Raw genomic sequence first — 20,983 nt, 5'->3', positions numbered from 1 at the left:
GGTAGATGATGATCCTTATGCAAACCTGAGACAGTGAGAGAATTAATCCCATGCTGTTGGTCTCACTTTACTCATAACTGGTTAGTCAGCGGACTGATCTAACCGACTTCCATTCAATGCAGAGCTAAACCAAACAGCTCAGTGTATTTACAATATATATTATTTCATGTAGAATGAGCTGCAACCTCTATCAACGCCAGCAGCTCTTCTGATACTTAACATTTTCAGTTGCAGGTTATGCAATTTCTTTCCGATGAATGTTATCCAATTCGAGAGTATGTCCCTTTTGCCTCGCCATCCAGGTAGCCAAGAATCTCTGTCACTGTTAAATTCACTCCCTGTGTGTCTGCACATGACTTTTGAAATACAATGGAATCAGATCCTAAAATGTTTTTATTTCTGAAAATTCATCTCCGATTTCAATAATTCTCAGAATAAACAAAGTCTGCTCCAAACTTCTTCATCATTCCCCGTTGATTCTGAAACTCCAACTTTTAATTTCCACTCATCTAAACGAAGGAATTTCCCTCAGATTTACTCTTACCAACGTTACATCAGCTGGATAACCTCCCTTCAGACACAACTAAGTCTTTCCTGATTTCTCCTACATGATTCTTTATCTATCCCATCTTCCCAGTAAATCTGCTCTTTCCTTTTCTAGTGGTTTTATCTCAAAGAAAGCGTCATGTCTGTCGTTTCTATCGACTTTGTATCAAGTGAACTCAACAGTATCGTCCTAACGTATCCTTCCAGTAAACACTACCGTGTCTTTCACCATGCCTTTATATCCCAGTAAATTTCAACCTGAGAAAGAATACTGGGTCCAATTCAACGCATGAAAACTCACCACTAAGCTATGCAATTTCATTTCCAGCACAGGAAAGATGGAAGCAATTTCAATTACAGCTGAATCGATTGGCTGCAGCAGCATCGGGTCAAATCCCAGTCACATACGTGAGTGTTGTTCTTATATTTATTTCTTCTCTACGTGCGCTGAAGTAACACAGTGAGGGATCAATGACTGTTGTCACACATACATGGAGTGGCGTATTAAATACTGAGGTTGCGAGACCAGAGCAGTTTTTATTAACATAGACCATTCACTGTTCGAATCTCAGGCTCAGGAATTTGTCAGAGAACGAATTTGAGCGAAAGTTGAGCAGGGGAGTTTACCCCATGACGTAACACGAGTTTCTGCGGTTGCTTTGTTATTCACCTCATTTGTGTGTTTTGCATCATTGAGGATTTTGAAGTTGTCCCCTCTATACAAAAGGCCCGTGCTTTTGCAACATTGTACAAAAGATGCAGTACAATAACAGCCGATGCTGATTCAGTCTACGTATCCAAATATTGACCCCTGGAAACAGCACTGTGCACGCTCCTCGAGTCTGGAAAACATCTTCCTCCCAGATAATGTTACATTCCCGCCCTCATGGCTCTTTTCATTCCATCGGCTTCTGTTTTTCACGGAATCCGATTCAATAGATCTTGTCACTGTCATTTCTTTCCATGTGGTCAGATCTTGTGAACAGAATATAACACAGTGGGAGTGCCCTGGCCCATATCCCAGAAGTCAGACCATACTCAAGGAACCGTACTTTGCTCTTGATCATTTTATGAACAACAGGGAGAAATATCTATGCTCTTCAAAAATTACTCACCTATTTTAAGAAGCAAGATCAGCAGTTCCTGGTTCCTGCTTTTGTTGCCACACGGACCAAAATTGTTAATGCTGGAATCAGCCGAGACTGTCCGCTCTCCCACATCCAAGTTATCCCCAGGTTGTATTAAGAGGATGGTCAGAATCGCTTCCTTTTCTTCCTTGTCACTCTGGGATGATGTGAGCTGTGAAATCTATGATCTGAACTGGAGGCTACGTGGAAAAATGTATACACATCAGCTGCGTGAGAGAGGGGACTCGCTGCAGTGACATCCCATGCTGATTCAGACAGCAGAAGCCTCCCTGTGACTTCGAGAAGCAGAGACACTGGTCCCGAATAATGGGGAGAGATTCACTCTTTCCTCGCAGTTCTGCATTTTCTATCTTTCACAGATGGCATTTTTTGGACAAGGGTTCCCAAAAGAAAATGATTTGTTGTGCATGCACGATTTCCCTTTTCTACACATTTCCAGAATTTCCATACTTCCCACACCCGCCAGACGCCTACCCCGCTCCACAAACCCGTGTTTGATAGGGAGCTGAAGACCGCGTTCAAGCTGCTCTCCACCAACTGCATGACAATAGAAGATGAGTTCGTCCAGTTACCAATCAAGACCGCCCTGTTCCGGGAAAGCAGCTAGCACAGACTCCTGGGAGAAGCGAGTCAGAGTGGAAAAGAGCTGTTCTTAAAACTCTGTGCTTCTTTCACTCTGAAACAACAGACATAGCCTTAGTTAACCAAAAAAACTCACCTGAATAATGGTTACCACATCTGGCGCCGTTCAGGCTCGTTTGTCTCGGGTTTGATATTGCCTCAGACAGGTGACATACGTGCGAGCAGTCATGGGTTCACATTGCGGATGAGCCTTGGAAGTTTGCACACTACTTCATTTTTGACTAAGAAGATATGATTTCGTTGAGATCGGGGTCAGATAAAGATTCTAAAGCTTGAAAACATACACAAGCAAGTTCAAGGACCGCTTCTTCTCGGCCGTTGCTGCTCTGAGAAATAGATTGTTTAACTTGAAATAAGGCTGATCTTACCAATGTGGATTTTGCTGAGCGCACGTAGTAACCTGAATTCCTGAGTCTGGTCAAATTTAGCTTTTCTCACGCTGTGATCTGCATGTCCTTGATTACTATGATCTGCCTTTACCAATCGCAAACAACGCTTTCCACTGTACTTAGGTCCATGTGATAACCAGGTAGGTAAAAACAATGACTGCAGATGCTGGAAACCAGATTCTGGATCAGTGGTGCTGGAAGAGCACAGCAATTCAGGCAGCATCCGACGAGCAGCAAAATCGACGTTTCGGGCAAAAGCCCTTCATCAGGAATAAAGGCAGAGAGCCTGAAGTGTGGAGAGATAAGCTAGAGGTGGGTGGGGGTGGGGAAAAAGTAGTATAGAGTACAATAGGTGAGTAGGGGAGGAGATGAAGGTGATAGGTCAGGGAGGAGAGGGTGGAGTGGATAGGTGGAAAAGGAGCTAGGCAGGTCGGACAAGTCCGGACAAGTGAAGGGGACAGTGCGGAGCTGGAAGTTTGAAACTAGGATGAGGTGGGGGAAGGGGAAATGATGAAGCTGTTGAAGTCCACATTGATGCCCTGGGGTTGAAGTGTTCCGAGGCGGAAGGTGAGGCGTTCTTCCTCCAGGCGTCTGGTGGTGAGGGAGAGGCGGTGAAGGAGGCCCAGGTCCTCCATGTCCTCGGCAGAGTGGGAGGGGGAGTTGAAATGTTGGGCCGCGGGGCGGTTTGGTTGATTGATGCGGGTGTCTCGGAGATGTTCCCTGAAGCGCTCTGCTAGGAGGCGCCCAGTCTCCCCAATGTAGAGGAGACCGCATCGGGAGCAACGGATACAATAAATGGTATTAGTGGATGTGCAGGTTAAACTTTGAACAGCCGTGAATGACATGTGGAACAGTATGTTGGAGACAGCATTTCGAGACAGATACAGTTCCCTATTATTAGAACAAGCACCACTGATGATGAATAACCTCAGAGAGAAGCAAGTGATCGAGATTTGCCGTGGACTCGATGGGCTGAACGGCTTCTGTCTGCACGTTAATGACGTCACACGTCTTTGCCGTCCCTCTGCCTGTCTCTGTGACAGAGTGGCTGAGGAGAAATAATGGCTTGTTTTTAATCCTCCCTTCCGCTTTGCACTGCCTGCAGCCCCGCAGCTCCCGGCTGTGGGGATGGTTCTTAGTGAGTGAGGGTTTCATTGGAGTCGCTTCATCTGGGACAGTTGGGACTCAGATGTTAAGTGATGCCCGATTGCAGCAAAGAAGCAGCCGCCTCTGAAATAAAAGCCTTTCTGGAGGATAGTTCTGCGAAGATTGATTCTGAACATCAAATGGGCAGCACAAAAATGCACTTACTGGAATTTTACTGAGGGAAGAGAGTCCACAGCCCATTTCTCTCTTTCCCACCAGCTGAGCATCTTTCTCTCTCTCAAATAAATGATATTTGGATGAAGTTCGCAATCAAAGATGCTAAGTTCCAGCGGCGCTCTTGCACCTGGCTGTGCCCGTGAGAGGAAGCTGCAGAGCATGTCCGCACATACATCCCCTCATAATGCCTGAAAGTGGAGGGAAATGTCTGAATACTCTGCCAATACAGACAGTTCAGTCCCGCGTGGGATAAACAGCACGGTCCCGCGTGGTGACATTCTGCAGATCAGGCACAGTGCACTTTATCATTCAGATCATACCAGACTGAGAGCGCTCAAGATGGCCAATCGGTCATTCGTACCTGTGCCAACTCGGGAGTTGCAAAAGATTGGTGAAAGTGGAAAGTGGATGTGTTCACGTTTCAAGTGCTTTCGTGAAGCTGGAAGCAGAAGAAGATACACTGTGAAGCGATTGAGATCTGACTACAGGAGCAGCAAATAAGTTGTACAGCGCAGAGGAGAGCTTTGAAGTATTGAAGTATTGAATTCTGGTTAATGGGACGATCATGCTTTCACTAGGCCACGCTACTGCAGAAGAATCTACGTCAGTGTCTCTCAACATTGTGATATCACAGGCAAATGTCGCCGTTACCCTGCAGGAAATTCCTTTTTCCAATGTGAGGGCAGTCCATATGTAAATTAGCTTATATATCGAATCCTTTAACATAAGTAAGTCCACTGCACCTCAGTGTGCTGTATTGTCTCCTTTCCACGTTACCTGTCATTGTGCCTGCACTGAAGGGGCTTTGCTCCTTCTGTGTGTCTTTTACAATCTGGTTGATGTGGGGCAGTTGTATTGACCCATCTTCTGACAGAATTTTCCACTTCACTTCAGTCCTCCCTAACTTCGCTATCTGATACCATTCCCATTGTTTCGGTGTTAAGCGCTCGTCTCAGATCCAGTCTGCCCTCACCCAAAATAAATGGAAAACTCAGTCACACTGTGATCACTGCAATAAAGGGATATCTTCACTCCAAAGTCATTGACAATTCCAAAGATAAAGTTAGGACTGCAGATGGTAGTGTGATGCTGGAAAAGCACAGCAGATCAGGTAGCATCCGAGGAGCAGGAGAATTCAGGTTTCAGGCTTAAGCCCTTCATCAGGAAAAGGTTTGTGAGTTGGGGCTGAGAAATAAAAGGAAGTGGTGTGGGATTGAGAGGAAATAGCTGGAAAGCAATAGATGGATGAATAGGAGGGAGAAGATAATAGGTCAGAAGTGGCAGTGATGGAATGGGTCGAGAGGGCGATGGCAAGTTGAAGGCTTGCGTTTGGGGGAGGGGAAATGAGGAAACTGTTCGAATTCACATTTAACCCGTGTGCTGTTAGAGGTCCCAAGCCGGAATGTGTGGCGTTCCTCCTCCAGGCGTTAGGTGGTAACGGTTTGGCAGTGGAGGAGGTCCAGGACCTGCATGTCTTTGACGGGGTAGGAGGGGGAGTTGAAGTGTTGAGCCACGGGATGGTGAAGTTCGTGGGTGCGGGTTACCCAAAGATGTTCTCTGAAATGATCTTCAGGAAGGTGTCCTGTCTCCCTGATGTAAAGGAGACCACACTGGGCGCAGCAGATGCAGGAGATGACATTGGTAGCTGTACAGGTGAATTTCTAATGGATGTGGAATGATCCCTTCGGATCTGAATTGGAGATGAGGGGAGTAGTGTGGGTGCTACTTTCACCCCTCCTTTAGTGGCAGTGAAAAGTGCCAGGAGAGGGTTGTGGGCTGGTGGAGGGAAGTGTGGACATGAAGAGGGGGTCGTGGATGGAATGGTCTTTTCGGAATGCTGGCAGGGCTGGGTAGCGAAATAGATCTCTGGTGGTGGTATCTGTTTGGAGGTGGCATCAGTGGCAGGATAAGATGCGTTTAATGCGGTGGTTGGTTAGGTGGAAGGTGAGCACCAGGAGGTTCTGTCCTTGTTGCTTTGGGTGGCGTGGGGTTCAAGGGTGGTGGTGCGTGAAGTGGAGGGGATGCGCTGGAGGGCGTTATCAACCACGTGGGTAGGCAATTTGTGATCGTGGAAGAAGGAGACCAACTGAGTCTTTCTGAGGTGTAATTGACCATCCTGGGAACAGATGTGGTGGAGGCGGAGGAATTGGGAATAAGGAATGGAGTTTTTACACGAGAGAGGATTGGAGGAGATGTCGTCTAGATACCTGTAGGAGTCGGTGGGCTTGTAGTATATGTCTGTAATTAGTCAGTCACCAGAGACTTTGATGGAGAGGTCCAGGAAGGTGAGGGAAGTAGCCAAGATGATCCGGGTAAATTTGAGGTCGGGGTGGAAGGTGTTAGTAAAGTTGGTGAGCTATTCAAGCTCCTCGTTGGAGCACCAAGTGGCGCCAATGCATTCATCAATGTAGCGGAGGAACAGACGGTGGATAGTGCAAGTGTAACTGCGTAAGATGGACAGTTTCGCGTATCTGACACACAGGCAGGCATATCTAGGTCCTATACGGATGCCCATGGCTACCCGTTTCGACGGAGGAAGTGGGAAGATTGGAAAGATAAATTGTTGATTTTGAGGACGAGTTCAGCCCGCTGGATGAGGATGTCCGTGGAAAGGTACTGGTTGGGATGGTGTGAGATTAAGAAATGGAAGGCTTGCAGACTTCTGTCACAGCAGATGGATTTGTACAGGGACTGGATATCCATGGTGAAGATGACGCGTTGGGTGCAAGAAAAACGAAATTCGTGGAGGAGGTGAAGTGCATAGGGGTGACACGAATACAAAATGGACATTTCCTGGACTGGGGAGATAGGATTGTGACGAGGTATGAAGAGATTATTCGGATGGGATAGGCGCAGGCTGAGGCAATAGGTCGACTGGGGAATTCAGGTTTGTGAAACTTAGGAAGGAGGTAGAATCGGGGAGTGCACGGTTCATGGACAATGAGGTTGGAGGTTGTGGATGGGCGATGTGCAGAGGTGATGAGATTGTGGATGGTCTGAGGGATGATGGTTTGGTGATGGGAGGAGAGGTCGTGATCGGGGTCAATAGGAGGAGGTGCCTACGAGTTGGCACCTGGCTTCAGCTTTGTCACTCTGCCCGACTCACAAGCCTAATTCCTGATGAATGGCTTATGCCTAAGTCGTCCATTCTCCTGCTCCTCGCATGTTGCCTGACCTGCTGTGCTTTTCCAGTACAACATGCCCTACTCATTCATTATTACTGTCTCATTTCACACTATCAGGTCCATGCTGTCTGTTTGATTCTCGAGAACACTGTTCTCATGAACTGTGACAAAATCTGCCAATCTGAAACTAAAACAGAAATTGCAGTAAAATCACAGGTGAGCTGGCAGCTTCTGTGCAGATGAATTACAGTTAACGTGTCACATCCACTGGGTCCATCTCTCCACAGATGCTGCCAGACGTCCTGAAATTTTCCAGCAACGTCTGTTTTTGTTTGATTTTCAACATCGGCATTTTTTTTCGTTTATGTTTTCTTATTTTCTGCCAATATGATTTGGCTGAAGATTACGTTAAATGTTTTAAATATGACTGCGATGGAATGGCCAGATTCCACCAGCCCGCTACTTTTATTTGGTTCACGTGTCCAATGCCTTTCCACTTGGTCACCGCGGCCTACAGCTGCACTGCACATAAATTGACAAAATTGTGGCATTCTCTCGGATTGGTAATCAGGAACGAGATTGATTGAAATTGTTGAAAACGTAAGATAAACTGAGAAAATACGGGATATTAAACGGGAAACTGAAAGGGTAAGAGAGAACAGCGAATGAAAACGTTTTTATAAAAATTGAAATGTAATTGCTCAAGATTCAGAAAATGCTTTCATCCACAAACATACCTCAATGTGGAATGTAATGTTTGGGACAACCAGTGCAAGCAGATTGCAAAATCTTAGTTTTAAAGTCTTGCTGCAACTGTTTTTGTTTTAATGAACGCACACATGGGATTCAGTGCTGTAATGATCCGCTAAACTGGAGAAGGAAATCCTTGCCTTCGAGGATACGTCCGGAAGTTTCACTGATTTATCCCAGTAATGTTAGGACTGTCCTCTGTAAGCATATGAGTAAAATTATTCAAAGTTCCATGGAGTTTCGAATGAGTGGTGAAGGGAATGTCTCCATTCACAAATTAATCATTCAGTAGAATTCAATACAGGGGCCCATGAAATTATGAACAAATTGAACAAGAACACGGACATACGATGCACAATAGCTACGACAATTACAATGTGAAAACTGTTGATTTCAGATCTATGGTGGCCTTTGGTGATGGCATTTACTGTCCAGAACCAATCTGCACTGGAATGACTGGAGAAACACTGTGAAGTATTTGAACTTCAGTCTCCTTTATAAATAGCTGAGACTCACACAGGGCACGGGGAGTTTGAGATGTTGGCCTTCCAAACCTTTTGAACATTTCGTGGAAGAATAGAGGGAGTGATAGATAATTTTCGTCTCCATGGAGACGATGTTCATGAACTGGATAGATAATAATTTACCTTATTTGAGTTTATGCATAGAGACGTCATATTTAAAAAGCAAAGAGTTCATAGTGTAACTGTAGAATCTGTAGGTCCCCCTCAGTGGGACCATTGTATGTAATCCTTGTCCTCATTCACCAGCAAAAACATGTAAAGAGCTTAGAAAGGGCACAGACGCTGTTTCCAGGATAGCAAGATATTAGAAAGTCAAGTGACGTTGTTTACTGAGACATAAAAATATCAGAAAGGATACAAACGGGATGATAGAAAGAATGAAGGAGTTTATTCACGAGATTTGGAAATGCTGGAGCAGGAACACGCAAGTTTGAAGTAAACTAATGAGATTTTCACATAACGCGAGGTTTGAATACCTAAATGGGGAAATACCCTTTTCGAGTGAATCAATAACTTGAGTTAGAGCTTCAAAACCATCAGTGAATGATTAAGAGAAGTTTGGATGAGAGTTTCTTCCACTCAATAGAGTTAGTTAAATCGTGAACAACTTTCCAGAAATAAAGCGTAGAAGCTGATTTCACAGTGTTTTAAAAGATACACGAACAAACATACAAGGAGGGAATTTACCATTGAGAGAAAGTCAGTGTGGTTGCGTAACAATTTCGAATTTGGTTGACTTCAGACACAAAGACATTTCATGAACACGTACAACTGATTAAGATTGAGTGTAAAAAGTTCATGGCTTGGTAAGGTGTGGCTTATTATTCAAGGTGAAACTCTGCAAATGGAGCTGATGTCCTAAAATAACTACAGAGACAAGTTATATCCTAATGAGTAGGAATTGAATCGTCACTTGGAGACGCAACACCTACTTTAAAGATTTGACCACATTCACATGATGTTATGTATATTTTGGACATTCATAACTCCACCCAAGAAATGCACCAAGACGACTCTGTCCTTTTGTGTTGTTAACCCTCTGTACTTTTCTGCAGCACGTCATTGAAGATAAAATATGCTCAGAACAAAATTCAATTCAATACAATATTCAAACGGTCCTATGTGATTTTTTTTATTATTGCAATAACCTTTGTGAGTTTGTAACAAACTGTGTAACATGAAACCAGTTCAACATCTATTTTCCCGGAATTTGACGCAGTGCACATGGGAGACGTTATCTACCTACTGAAAAATCACCTTTGGCTTTCCCTCCACACATGTCTGTACACGTTTTAGATACTTGCAGTATGTTTGTTGATCAAGGATTCATGATCCAGAAAAGGTCGTTTCTCAATCCACAATCTCGGGTATTTTCCCATAAACTTGGCTTTGCTCAATATCACCTTCGATCCGTAGCCCTCAACACGATGACAAATTGAAGCTGCTCCATGTGAGGCTCAAACTTAAAACTTCGGCACAGCACTGCCCACTATACTGGAACAGAGATACTGTGCACTGGTCACCTGCAGCACAGGAGCAACACATTAATGCTTACCTCCACATTCCTGGTTGTACCTGAACGTTTGGGAAACCGAGTTTCTCTGATTCCATGGCTAATAACAGGGATTATACGATCATCTTCACCAGTGGTTCTGACCCCGTGTGAGGAAAGTGCTGAGCTACTGATTGCAAAGATGGGTAGATGGTTGAAATATACAATTTCAACATTTGCCTTCACTAACCAATGAACATTTTATTTTGTTTTTCATCTGTAGAAATCTTAACATCTTCATCTTTAACAGACTCAATGACAGATCTCCATTGTGTCTCTGGCATCGAATTCCAAAGTGTAAACCCCCTCTGAATTCTTCCACCGCAGTCTGCTGTTTGGGAATTTTTTCTGTTGTGGGAAATGCACTTCCCGTGTGTCAACTGTTGCTCCCAGCATGCGCTCTGGCATTGCACTCATTTTCCTTCTGACACTTGCTCACTCTGTTGTTGTGATCATACAGTGACTTGGTGTCGCACGGCCCAGGAAAATGATACAGATCAAGGTTTTTGCATTGTTGAATTCAATGGTCAGTTTAGCCTTATTTAGGATTTTGAAATTGTCTGTCCTGTACACAAGTGTGTGTCAAAAATATCTGAGCGGAAGAAAGGTGTTCCGAATAATGACATTGAGCACTATGCACTCTCGTCCAATCTGGAAAACAATTCCTCACAGGCAATATAATAGACAATAGGTGCAGGAGTAGGCCATTCTGCCCTTCGAGCCAGCACTACCATTCATTATGATCATGGCTGATCATTCTCATTCAGTATCCTGTTCTTGCCTTATCCCCATAACCCTTGATTCCACTATCCTTATGAGCTCTACCCAACTCTTTCTTGAAAGAACACCTCCTGCTTTCTCGGGTTCTTCATTCCGTTGACTTCAAATCTTCACAGAATTCAACAGAACTTGTCACATAGTCTTTTCTTAATTTTTGTTCAAATCACTGTGAGCAGAGTGTGAATGCGTTTGCCCCACAACCCAGAGGTCAGACCATAGTCTTGGAACCGTACTGTACTATTGATCATTTCACCAACACCAGGGAGAAATATCTGCTGTTCTGCATAATTTATACAATTCACTTATTAATAAGGTCATAGCGCCCTAGGTCTACGTGACGAGGTGGCCGAGAGGTTAAGGCGATGGACTGCTAATCCATTGTGCTCTGCACGCGTGGGTTCGAATCCCACTCTCGTCGCTGTTTCTAATGCTGCTATTTTTGTACGCTCACAGCTGTCTTATTGAAATTGGAGCTCCAATGGTCAGTTTATATGCATCGACGCAATTATAAAATCTCAAAGAATACTTTGAGCCAGTTGCCTAAACTGCATTGAAATGTAGATCGCATTGGGATGATGAAAAGGAACGCGATTTTATTTTTCAAGTCAAGCTGCTGTGACTTTTTATTGTATGAAAGAGATCCAGGAACACCAAATAACTAGAGATGCGAAGTGTATGTTTATGCAGTGGGATTCTTAATGACTGTTTTGTCAGATGAAATCTGGAGCAGGTTGAGTAGAAGTGATTCATCTTCGTGAGAAGAGCACAGAGTGACAGCACAAAATATTGGAGATATTTCAAAAGGGGCAGGGCATGGGTGTAGGAGCACCGAGAACTAGCTGTAAATGCACAGTGGCGAATTGCCGATGTTGGTGCCGTGCATGGGCACGGAGAGACTTACGCATTGGTCTCTCCCTCGCCCGTTGCTCTCGCCATTGATGAATGCTGGACACAAGGCACAGATAAACACAAGATGTGGGAAGCAAGGTCCAAAACGTTATGCACACACTGGATGCATCACATTGCACTATGAACAACTGGAGAAGTCAGCATGTTAACTGTAGGGACTGAACCTAAACTGTGGATCAATAACCGCAGATTCATGCAGCATAAGCATGAAAAATGATTTAATGTGTCTTTATACGCATGTCATTAACAGACGTTTCGTTCTAAAACCCGTGTGGTTGAAAGAAGAGGACACCACATGTCAAGCTGGATGGCAACGTAACCAACTTTGCTTTGAAATTGAGATCTATTTGATCATTTTACACAGTGAACAAGTTCATTTTAAATAATGCAAACCAAATTCCCTCACCTGGAATAAAAGTGCGATTTAATTATAAACATTGTCCTTGCTAAGTAGCAGTTATTCAACATGAAAAATAGGATGAAATTTTTATTGAGCATACATCAATTAGGACCATTCTTTCATTTCGGATTGACTGCAACATGCACATGCTAAACAATGTTTAAGAAAGAATGTCTTTTGGAAATAATGATTCGGTGGTGACTAAAAATAATATAAAATGCACATGATGTGGATATTCCACCAATGGCTCCAGTGGTGGAAATGGTCAGTGGGCAGTATTTCTATGATGATATAGAGGTGTGTAAGCTGCCAGGGATGGGAGCTCCCACCTCATCTAGAGCAGCGTGTGTTGACATGGACCAGGGAGCATTGTGGCATCAGTCTGGGAGTTCCAACCACAACTGGAGAACCTTCTATTGACGTGGAACAGCAGGGAGCATTGGGACATCAGACTGGGAGATCCAGCCTCATCTGGAGCAGCGTCTATTGACATGAAGCGGCAGGAGCATTGGAACATCAGACTGCGAGATCTCACCTAATTTGAAGCAGCTTCAGTTGACATGGAGCAAGGAGCTTTGCGAGATCCGTCTGGGAGCTCCACTCTCACCTGGAGCAGCTTTTAATAACATGTAGCAGCAGAAAGCATTGGGACGTCAGAGTGATAGATCCAACATCAACTGGACCGCTTCTATTGACATGGAGCAGGGAGCATTGGGACATCAGACTGGGAGCTCCAACTTCACAAAGAGCAGCTTCTATTGACATGGAGCAGCACGGAGCATTGGAACGTCAGGTTGGGAGCTCCAACCTCACCTGGAGCAGCTGGTATTTACATGGAAGAGGAGGGAGGATTGGGACATTAGGCTGGGGGAAAGGGTATTCAACTATTTTAATCTGAAGTAAAATATGTTTCAACACCTCAGATGTTAATTGATTTGTGAAGAATCTTTCCCAGGAAAATAATTAATTCTTCAGATATTAAAGACAAGTCTTGCAAATTCCAACTCAGGAAAACGCATTGGTACAGAGAGAAATGGGAGTGATGTTTCATGTCTTTATCTTTTCTTTTCTGGCCAACTCTGCACTGGATTACATCACCGGAAGGATGATTTCACTCATTTCATGTTGTTCAGTTTCCTGCAAATACGGACAGGTCATTAACGTAATCTAAAGGTGAAGATTAATGGGAATATGCGATGTTATGATTAGGCTGGAGTTATCCTCAAATTATGGTGAAAACGCAGCAAAGTAAGTTGCAATTCCCTTGATCAGCAGTGACCTCATTTATTGGCTGATCAGATTGTGAATGGTCGTTTTTTTGAGGATATTTGAAGTGAATCAATGATGGTGATTATCTTTGTTCTTTGTTCACCTTGTGACATTGCTCATGTCCTTGTTAGCATACAGCTCTGCAGCGTGTAAAATTTCAACTGTGCCTCTGGCCAGTGGTATAACTGGCTACGGATCAGGCAGTTGAAAGTTCGACTTTTACTTGGTGCAAGCGCATTGTGGAGATTTATCACACATACAAACTAATCATTTTTGTTCCGCTGAGGTGGATCATATTTGAAATTTTCATCTCCACGAACGAAAGTTCTTTCACTGCCTTCGAGTATTTAAACATTACCAAGAACAATCAGAGTAAAAATCACACAGCACCAGGTTGTATCGAACAGGTGTATTTGGAAGCACCAGTGTTCCATGCACTGCTTCTTCATCAGGTATTTGTCAACTGTTGGAATCTAAAATGGCTTTGTGTAATTTTTAAATTTGGCCACCCCAGTCCAACACCAACACCTCTAAGTCATGGGTACCATCGACACCACGAACGGTCGGTTAAAGTCCAGATGATCTTCCATAAGATTGCGCATATTGACACACACACTAAGTTTCTGCAGAAAAACACCCACCTAATGATGGAGCGGCTCTCTGGAAGCGAGTGCTTCCACATAAATCTGGTGGACTATGCCCTGATATTGTGTAATTTTTAACTTTGTCAACTCAACTCAAACACTGGCACTTCCATATCATAGATAACATCAGTCACGTCCCAGCGCTGTCAGAGAAGGCAATCCTGGAATAGCCCAATACATTGCTCATAGGTACGTTTCGTTTTCAGAAACCAATGCACTCAATCGCTGCAGCTCCTGTGTATGAAAAGCGCAGAAAAGAAATAGCTGAGACTCCGTTTTTACAGTATTTTGAAACTCTTTGGGAAGTGGAATCAGAGGACAATGAAGGATTAACTGTCCGACTGTGCAGAGAGAGGGAAGGCACTTTTTCCTTCTTTGAAGAGCTGGGGTATTGACTGATCTAAGGCATGAAACAGATTCCTGGTAGTGCTGCGCTCTCTGCATCAGGAACAAGAAGTCCTGATTTCCTGAACGGTAATGAAACCCAGGCCACTCAGTTAAAGCGCCGAATACTAACCACTAAACCTGTGGACAAGGGCAGAAGCAGTTGCACCGTTTCTTCATAACACAGTTTTTGGAATTATGTCACTGCAGATATATTTCCCTTCAAAAATGATTGAATTATCGAGTGTTTACAGCACAGAAATGGGTCCCTTCTTCTCATTCCCAGCACCTGGTCTGTAACCTTGTAAGCTCTGACGTTTCACGTGTTCATCTGAATGCTAATTTCTCTGGAACGTTTTAATCTCGTAAAACACAACAAATGGGATTAAAGTTTGAGATGGAAAAATGTGTTCACATTCAGTCGGGGAACTGAACCCCATTTTTACCCACAGACTGAAGCACGCAGACACATTTCCCCAAGAGTGACACAATCCTCGGGAGAAAACAAGCAGAAAGTAAGATTTCACGGACTTGGCGGATATTGTCCCATTTTAGACTTCAACACCAGTGTCTGGTTACAGCAAAGAAAGGAAGCATTTAACCCCATCCCGTCTCAGTGTTCCTTTTGCATTGTTTCACCTTTAATCTGTAGTTTGGACTGCCTCACCTCGTTCTTGCTGTCAAACTTGATCATTGCTCACACCCGCTATTTCCTGTCCTGCCGAACGGTTTTCCTGAAGTTCTTGGAATGAAAAACAGGAACGGCCTATTTCAAGCACTTTTCTAGTTTACAAGGCCAGTCTTATCGCCACTGAGCAATCACATTGCCAGCTCAGAGAGAGGGTCTCATACATTAGAAACTGAAATGCAAAGATGATTGGATAGCCTCAGTATTGTAACCCAACCAACAAGACCGGAATAGAGCCGAGGGGATCATGCACATAAGAATGAGAGTATAGAATGATGAATCTCATGGTGTCCAGGGTAGTGTTAAGAGAAATCTTCTCTGGTAGTGTAGTGATGAGGATTCAATGCTTTCACTGTCATGACTTGTTGAAGATTAACGTTGATAGTAATCAATATGAAATACTGCCTGATATTTCGAAGCAGAATGATGTTGTGCAGAAGACAGAATCGTTTCCCTGCATGACCTAATAAGAGAGCTCGGAAGAGCCAGGAGGAGACATGAGAGCCAGGAGGAGACATGAGAAGTTGTTAGCGGATAGGATCAGGGTTAACCCTAAGGCTTTCCATAGATATGTCAGGAATAAAAGAATGACGAGAGTTAAATTAGGGCCAATAAAGAATAATAGTGGGAAGTTGTGTGTGGTGTCAGAGGAGACATAGGGAAACACGATATAAATATTGTTTGACAGTGTTCACCTTAGAAAATGAAAATGTTGGCGAGGAAGATACAGAGATTCTTGCATCTGGACTAGAAGAGATTGAGGTTCACAGGGAAGAGGTATTAGAAATAGTGCAGAGTGTGAAAATAGACAAGTCCTCTGGGCCGGATGGGATCTATCCTAGGATCCTCTGGGAAGCAAGGAAAGAGATTGCTGAGCCTGTGGCATTGATCTAGAAATCATCATTGTCAACAGGAATAGTGCCTGAGGACTGGAGGATTGCAAATGTGGTTCCCTTGTTCAAGATAGATGGTTGAGACAACCCTAGTAATTACAGACCAATGAGTCTCACTTCAGTTGCTGGTAAAGCATTGGAAAAGGTTATAAGAGATATGATTTATAATCATCTAAAAAATAATAATCTGATGAGGGACAGTCAGCACGGATTTCTAAAGGGTAGGTCGTGCCTAACGAATCTTATTGCGTTTGTTGACAAAGTGACCAAACAGGTAGATGAGCGTAAACAGGTTGATGTGGTGTATATGGATTTCAGCAAGGCGTTCGATAAGGTTCCCCACAGTAGGCTATTATACAAAATGCGGAGTAATGGGATTGTGGGAGACATTGCAGTTTGTATCAGTAATTGGCTCGCTGAAAGAAAACAGAGGGTTGTAGTTGATGTAACATGTTCATCTTGGTGTCCAGTTACTAGCGGCGTTCCACAAGGGTCGGTGTTGGGTCCACTGCTATTCGTCATTTTTATAAATGACCTGGATGAGGGCTTAGTAGGGTGGGTTAGTAAATTTGCGGACGACACGACGGTCGGTGGAGTTGTGGATAGTGACAAAGGATGTAGTAGGTTGCAGAGAGGCATAGATAGGATGCAGAGCTGGGCTGAGAGGTTGCAAATGGAGTTTAATGTGGACAAGTGTGAGGTGATGCACTTTGGATGGAGTAATCGGAATGCAAAGTACTGGGCTAATAGTAAGATTCTTGGGAGTGCAGATGAACAGACAGATATCAGTGTCCATGTACACAGATTCCTGAAAGTTGCCACTAGATTGACAGTGTTGTGAAGAAGATATACAGTGTTTTGGCCTTTATTAATAGAGGGATTGAGTTCCGGAATCAGGAGGGTATGCTGCAGCTGTACAAAGCGCTGTTACGGCCACATTTGGAGTATTGTGATCATTTCTGTTCACCGCATTATAATAAGGATGTTGAAGCTTTGGAAAGAGAGCAGAGGAGATTTTCTAGGATGTTGCCTGATATGGAAGGAATGTCTTACAAGAAAAGACTGAGGTCCTTGAGGCTGTTCTCGTTAGAGAGAAGAAGATTGAGAGGTGACTTAATGGAGACATACAAGATAATCAGAGGGTTAGATAGGGTGGAAAGGGAGAGCCTTTTTTCCAAGTATGGGGACGGCAAACACGAGGGGACACAACTTTAAAGTGAGGGGAGATAAATATAAGACAGATGTCAGAGGTAGTTTCTTTAATCAGAGAGTAATTAGGGTATGGAATGCTTTGCCTGCAACAGTAGTAGATTCGCCAAGATTAAGTGTATTTAAGTCGTCATTGGAGAGGCATATGGACGTACATGGAATAGTGTAGATGGGATGGGCTTCAGATTAGCATGACAGGGCGGCGCAACATCGAGGGCCGAAGGTCCTGCACTGCGTTGTAATGTTCTATGTTCTATATGCTACAGTTCCACATCAGCAATGTCATCTGCAATTGCCTGACTTTCAATCAGTTTAAAACAAGAACGGAGTGGGCGACAGGAAAACGGAAGGGGAATAGTGGTTTGTGAGAGATAACTACATGCCTCGTGGAGCCAGGTTCAATGGAGATACTGAATATCGGTTTTCCTGTTGACCTTGGTATACTGATAACTACGGATCAATTACCCAATATTGTCTGCCCTTTTTGTGTTGTTCTTTGTACATTTCACCTCGGTTCAGTGCTCCGGGGGGACCACGTTTTTTTTTAAATTTGGCACATTTTACTCAGGTCGGTTTTGCAACTTCATATTAAGGCCAACGTTTTTAGGAACAGAAAGACATCATTCAGACCATCACGTCTGCTCCGCTATTGAATGGTTTGATATCTGATCTGATAACCTTGAACTGCACTTTCTTGCCTTTCCCCATAACGCTTGATGTTTTTGCTGCTTGAAGATCTGCCAATCTCAGCCTCATTACACCTAATGACACTTCCTCAACAGCCTTCTGCTGCACGAACGTCCACTGATACAGACCTATCTGATAGAATAAATGCTTCTTCATCTCTATTTTAATTGTGAGATCCGCATTCTAATATGAAATTAAGAATCCCACAACGCCAGGTCATAGTCCGACAGGTTTAAAGGAAGCAATAGCTTTTGGAGAGCTGCTCCTTCATCAGTTGGCTGTGGAGCACACAGTGGTAAGGTACAGAATTTATACCAAAAGGTTACAGTGAAATGTCACTGAAATTATAATTTGAAAAATAACTTGATTGTTTGTTAAGTCTTCCATCTGTTAGAATGACTATGTTAGGATCACTTCTTTCTTATGTAAATCGAAAAATTTTCTTTTAACAGTTACATTCTCAGGTGAACTTTACAAATTAGTGTCAGCACAGATAACACATCAATCAACAGACAGGTATGCCCCTTCCCAGTTGGAGAGCACTTCAGTGGTCCAGGACGTTCATCATCGGTGACAATCCTCCAAGGCGGGCTTCGGAACAGGCAGCAGCTAAAAGTGCCCACGCAGAGGCTGATAGCTAAATTCGGTACCCATGGGAATGGCCTCAACCGGGTCCTTGGGTTCATGTCACAGTATAGGTGATCCCATTGCCCAATCTACAAACAGAGACCCTCCTTCACACACGCACGCGCACACACACACATATAAGTTTGTGGGGTGAATTTGTACTTGCAGAGTTACAGTGCACTTTGCTCAAAACTGCATGAATCCATGTAAGTCTCTGGTAACTCATTTTTATAAACTAGAATCAGTCTAAACATTATGGAACAGACAGCAGCACATGGGGGCAGACACCAGTTGTTAAATTTCACCTGAGAATGAAACTTTAACATAAAACGTTTTGCACTTTACATATGAAAGAAGTGAAGCTAACATGGTCGGTCTAACAGATCGGAGATTTAGCAAACAATCAAGGTATTTTTCAATGTATAATTTGAGTTACATCACACTGTAAACTTGTGCTATAAATTCTGTGTCTTACAACTGTGTACTCCACAATCACCTGATGAATGAGCAGCGGTCTGAAAGCTAGTACATCCAATTAAGCCTGTTGGAGTGTAACCTGGTGTTGTATGATTTTCAAATTTGCATACCCCAGTCCAAAACTGGCATCTCCAACTCATTCGATACGAGGCGCTCTGGTCACAGAACCAAACTTTCTGCATCCAACTTATTAAATGCTTGAAAAAAACCTATATGTTTCAATAAGGATCATTTTTGTAGTACTGAGTCTGAGCAGGCTAAGGCAACTGATTTCAGCGTTTCTTCCCATTTGATTTCATCTCCGATATGAAATTCTCACTGACTCTGACAGAACTGCTACCTTTGCTGTTTTGTAATGTCAGGAACACATGTTTAATTTAATATTTTCATAAGGAGCAACAAATATTTTTCCCTGACTGGAAATCAACATTGGGAAATAGCAGTGAGAGAGCTGAATTTCAGCACTTGCGCATCAAAGAAGACATATGCAATGCTTGCAACATTTCTTGATGATTTTGATTTTGCCTTTTTGCCTTCAGTTGAAAAATGACTGTTTTTGAGTTTTTCAAAGCATGGCGAATGGTCCTTCAGCCTATTGCATCATTATCAGTCACCAAACATCTGGCTTGTAAACACAGTTTCCAGCACGTGACTCATCATCTGGTGTGGTCTAACATTTCAAGTCTTTAGTTAAATTGTTATTCAATTTCTTAAGGGCTTAAGTGGAACAAAAACACCTCTGTGAACTAACAGTTCTGAAAGACAAACTCTTTCTCAGAGCCGTTTGTCAGTTTTCCTCATGATGCTGAGGAAAATGTTTCTGCGCTCACATCAGAATTGGTTTACCCTGTTTCTTCCTCAGCTTTCTTCTTCTTTCGATGAAATGGTTTAGATTCCAATACAGGCACAAGGTGCGGATTGCAGAAGTCACGTGTTTGCACTTTCACTGACACTCTGTCTCGCCGGGAGCTGCAGTCCTTCCCCACGCTGATTCAGATAGCACTGTCCTTCCTGTGACATGTCCCATGGAGAATGGAAGGACAGGCATTAATAACCAGCACTTGGAAACGGAGCGACAGTTTTAAAACATTTACAGTGCCCCAGCGAGGAATTAAGCTCCTACCTCCTGCAGAACATACGGCGACACTAACCACTATACTACCGAGGACAACAGTTTCAAAGGAAACACTTCAGCCCGTTGTGGTTGCATTTGTCAAAAGCAACTGCTTAACGACCCGAATCGTTTAGCCCATAGCCTTACAGGTATTTGCAGAACATATTCACACCTGAATATTCCTTCAGGTTATAAGGGTTGCTGCCTCTCTGAACCTTACAGACAGTGTGTTCCAAATTCGAACACTCGCCGGCCTATACCGCTTTTCTACACATCTTCTTAAACCTTTCTGTCTCTCTCATCAAATTTCTGGCCCCCTGTGATCCTTCTTTCCATCGATGGGAAACGCTTCTTCAGTCTACCTTATCTATACTTCTCACAAACTCCTCTGCACGGTGACAAACAACCCCAGTTTGTCCTGTCTCCCTTCATGACTGAAACTCTTCTGCCCAGATACTATCCGAGTGAATCTCTCCTGCAACTTTCCCAGTGCGAACTCATCCTTGGACAATTCTAGCAATGAGCCGAATGAACATATTTCCATTCTGTAACAGCATCGGGGGTAGCTCTGCACCATTTATTGCCTTCCGGTTTGGAGTCACGTGGATGCCGGACCAGATAAGGACGGTAGTTTCCTTACCTCAAGGACGTCAGTGAAACAGATGGGTTTTTCAGACAACGTATTCTTAATTCTAGGCATTTATTGCATTCACATATTACCATCGTCGTGGTGTGGTGGGAATCCAACCCGTCTCCACAGAACATTACCTGGCTTTACTGTGTTAACAATCCAGCAATAAGACCACTAGGCTATCGCAGAGAGCCCTCATGGTGGATCTTTTCCAAAATAGTCTCTTTTCCCCAGTTATTCCCTATGCCCTTTTATTGAGCCTCACGATCCAA

The 20,983-nt window shown here is 43.6% G+C and overlaps 1 non-coding gene across 1 annotated transcript; it reads left to right on the top strand.

The window, feature by feature from the left end:
* Positions 1 to 11,115: 11,115 nt before the first annotated feature.
* On the top strand, positions 11,116 to 11,197 carry trnas-gcu (transfer RNA serine (anticodon GCU)). Its single transcript has one exon. It is a non-coding gene; the product is annotated as a tRNA-Ser (tRNA).
* Positions 11,198 to 20,983: the final 9,786 nt, after the last annotated feature.

The sequence above is a fragment of the Chiloscyllium plagiosum genome, unplaced genomic scaffold (genome assembly GCF_037043375.1).
Source record: "Chiloscyllium plagiosum isolate Xiang-an unplaced genomic scaffold, Cpla_swu_hap1 HiC_scaffold_42, whole genome shotgun sequence".
In the NCBI taxonomy this organism is placed as follows: Eukaryota; Metazoa; Chordata; class Chondrichthyes; order Orectolobiformes; family Hemiscylliidae; genus Chiloscyllium; species Chiloscyllium plagiosum.
Note: the sequence above shows the minus strand (reverse complement) of the source record. Positions and strands in the feature narration are given on the sequence as shown.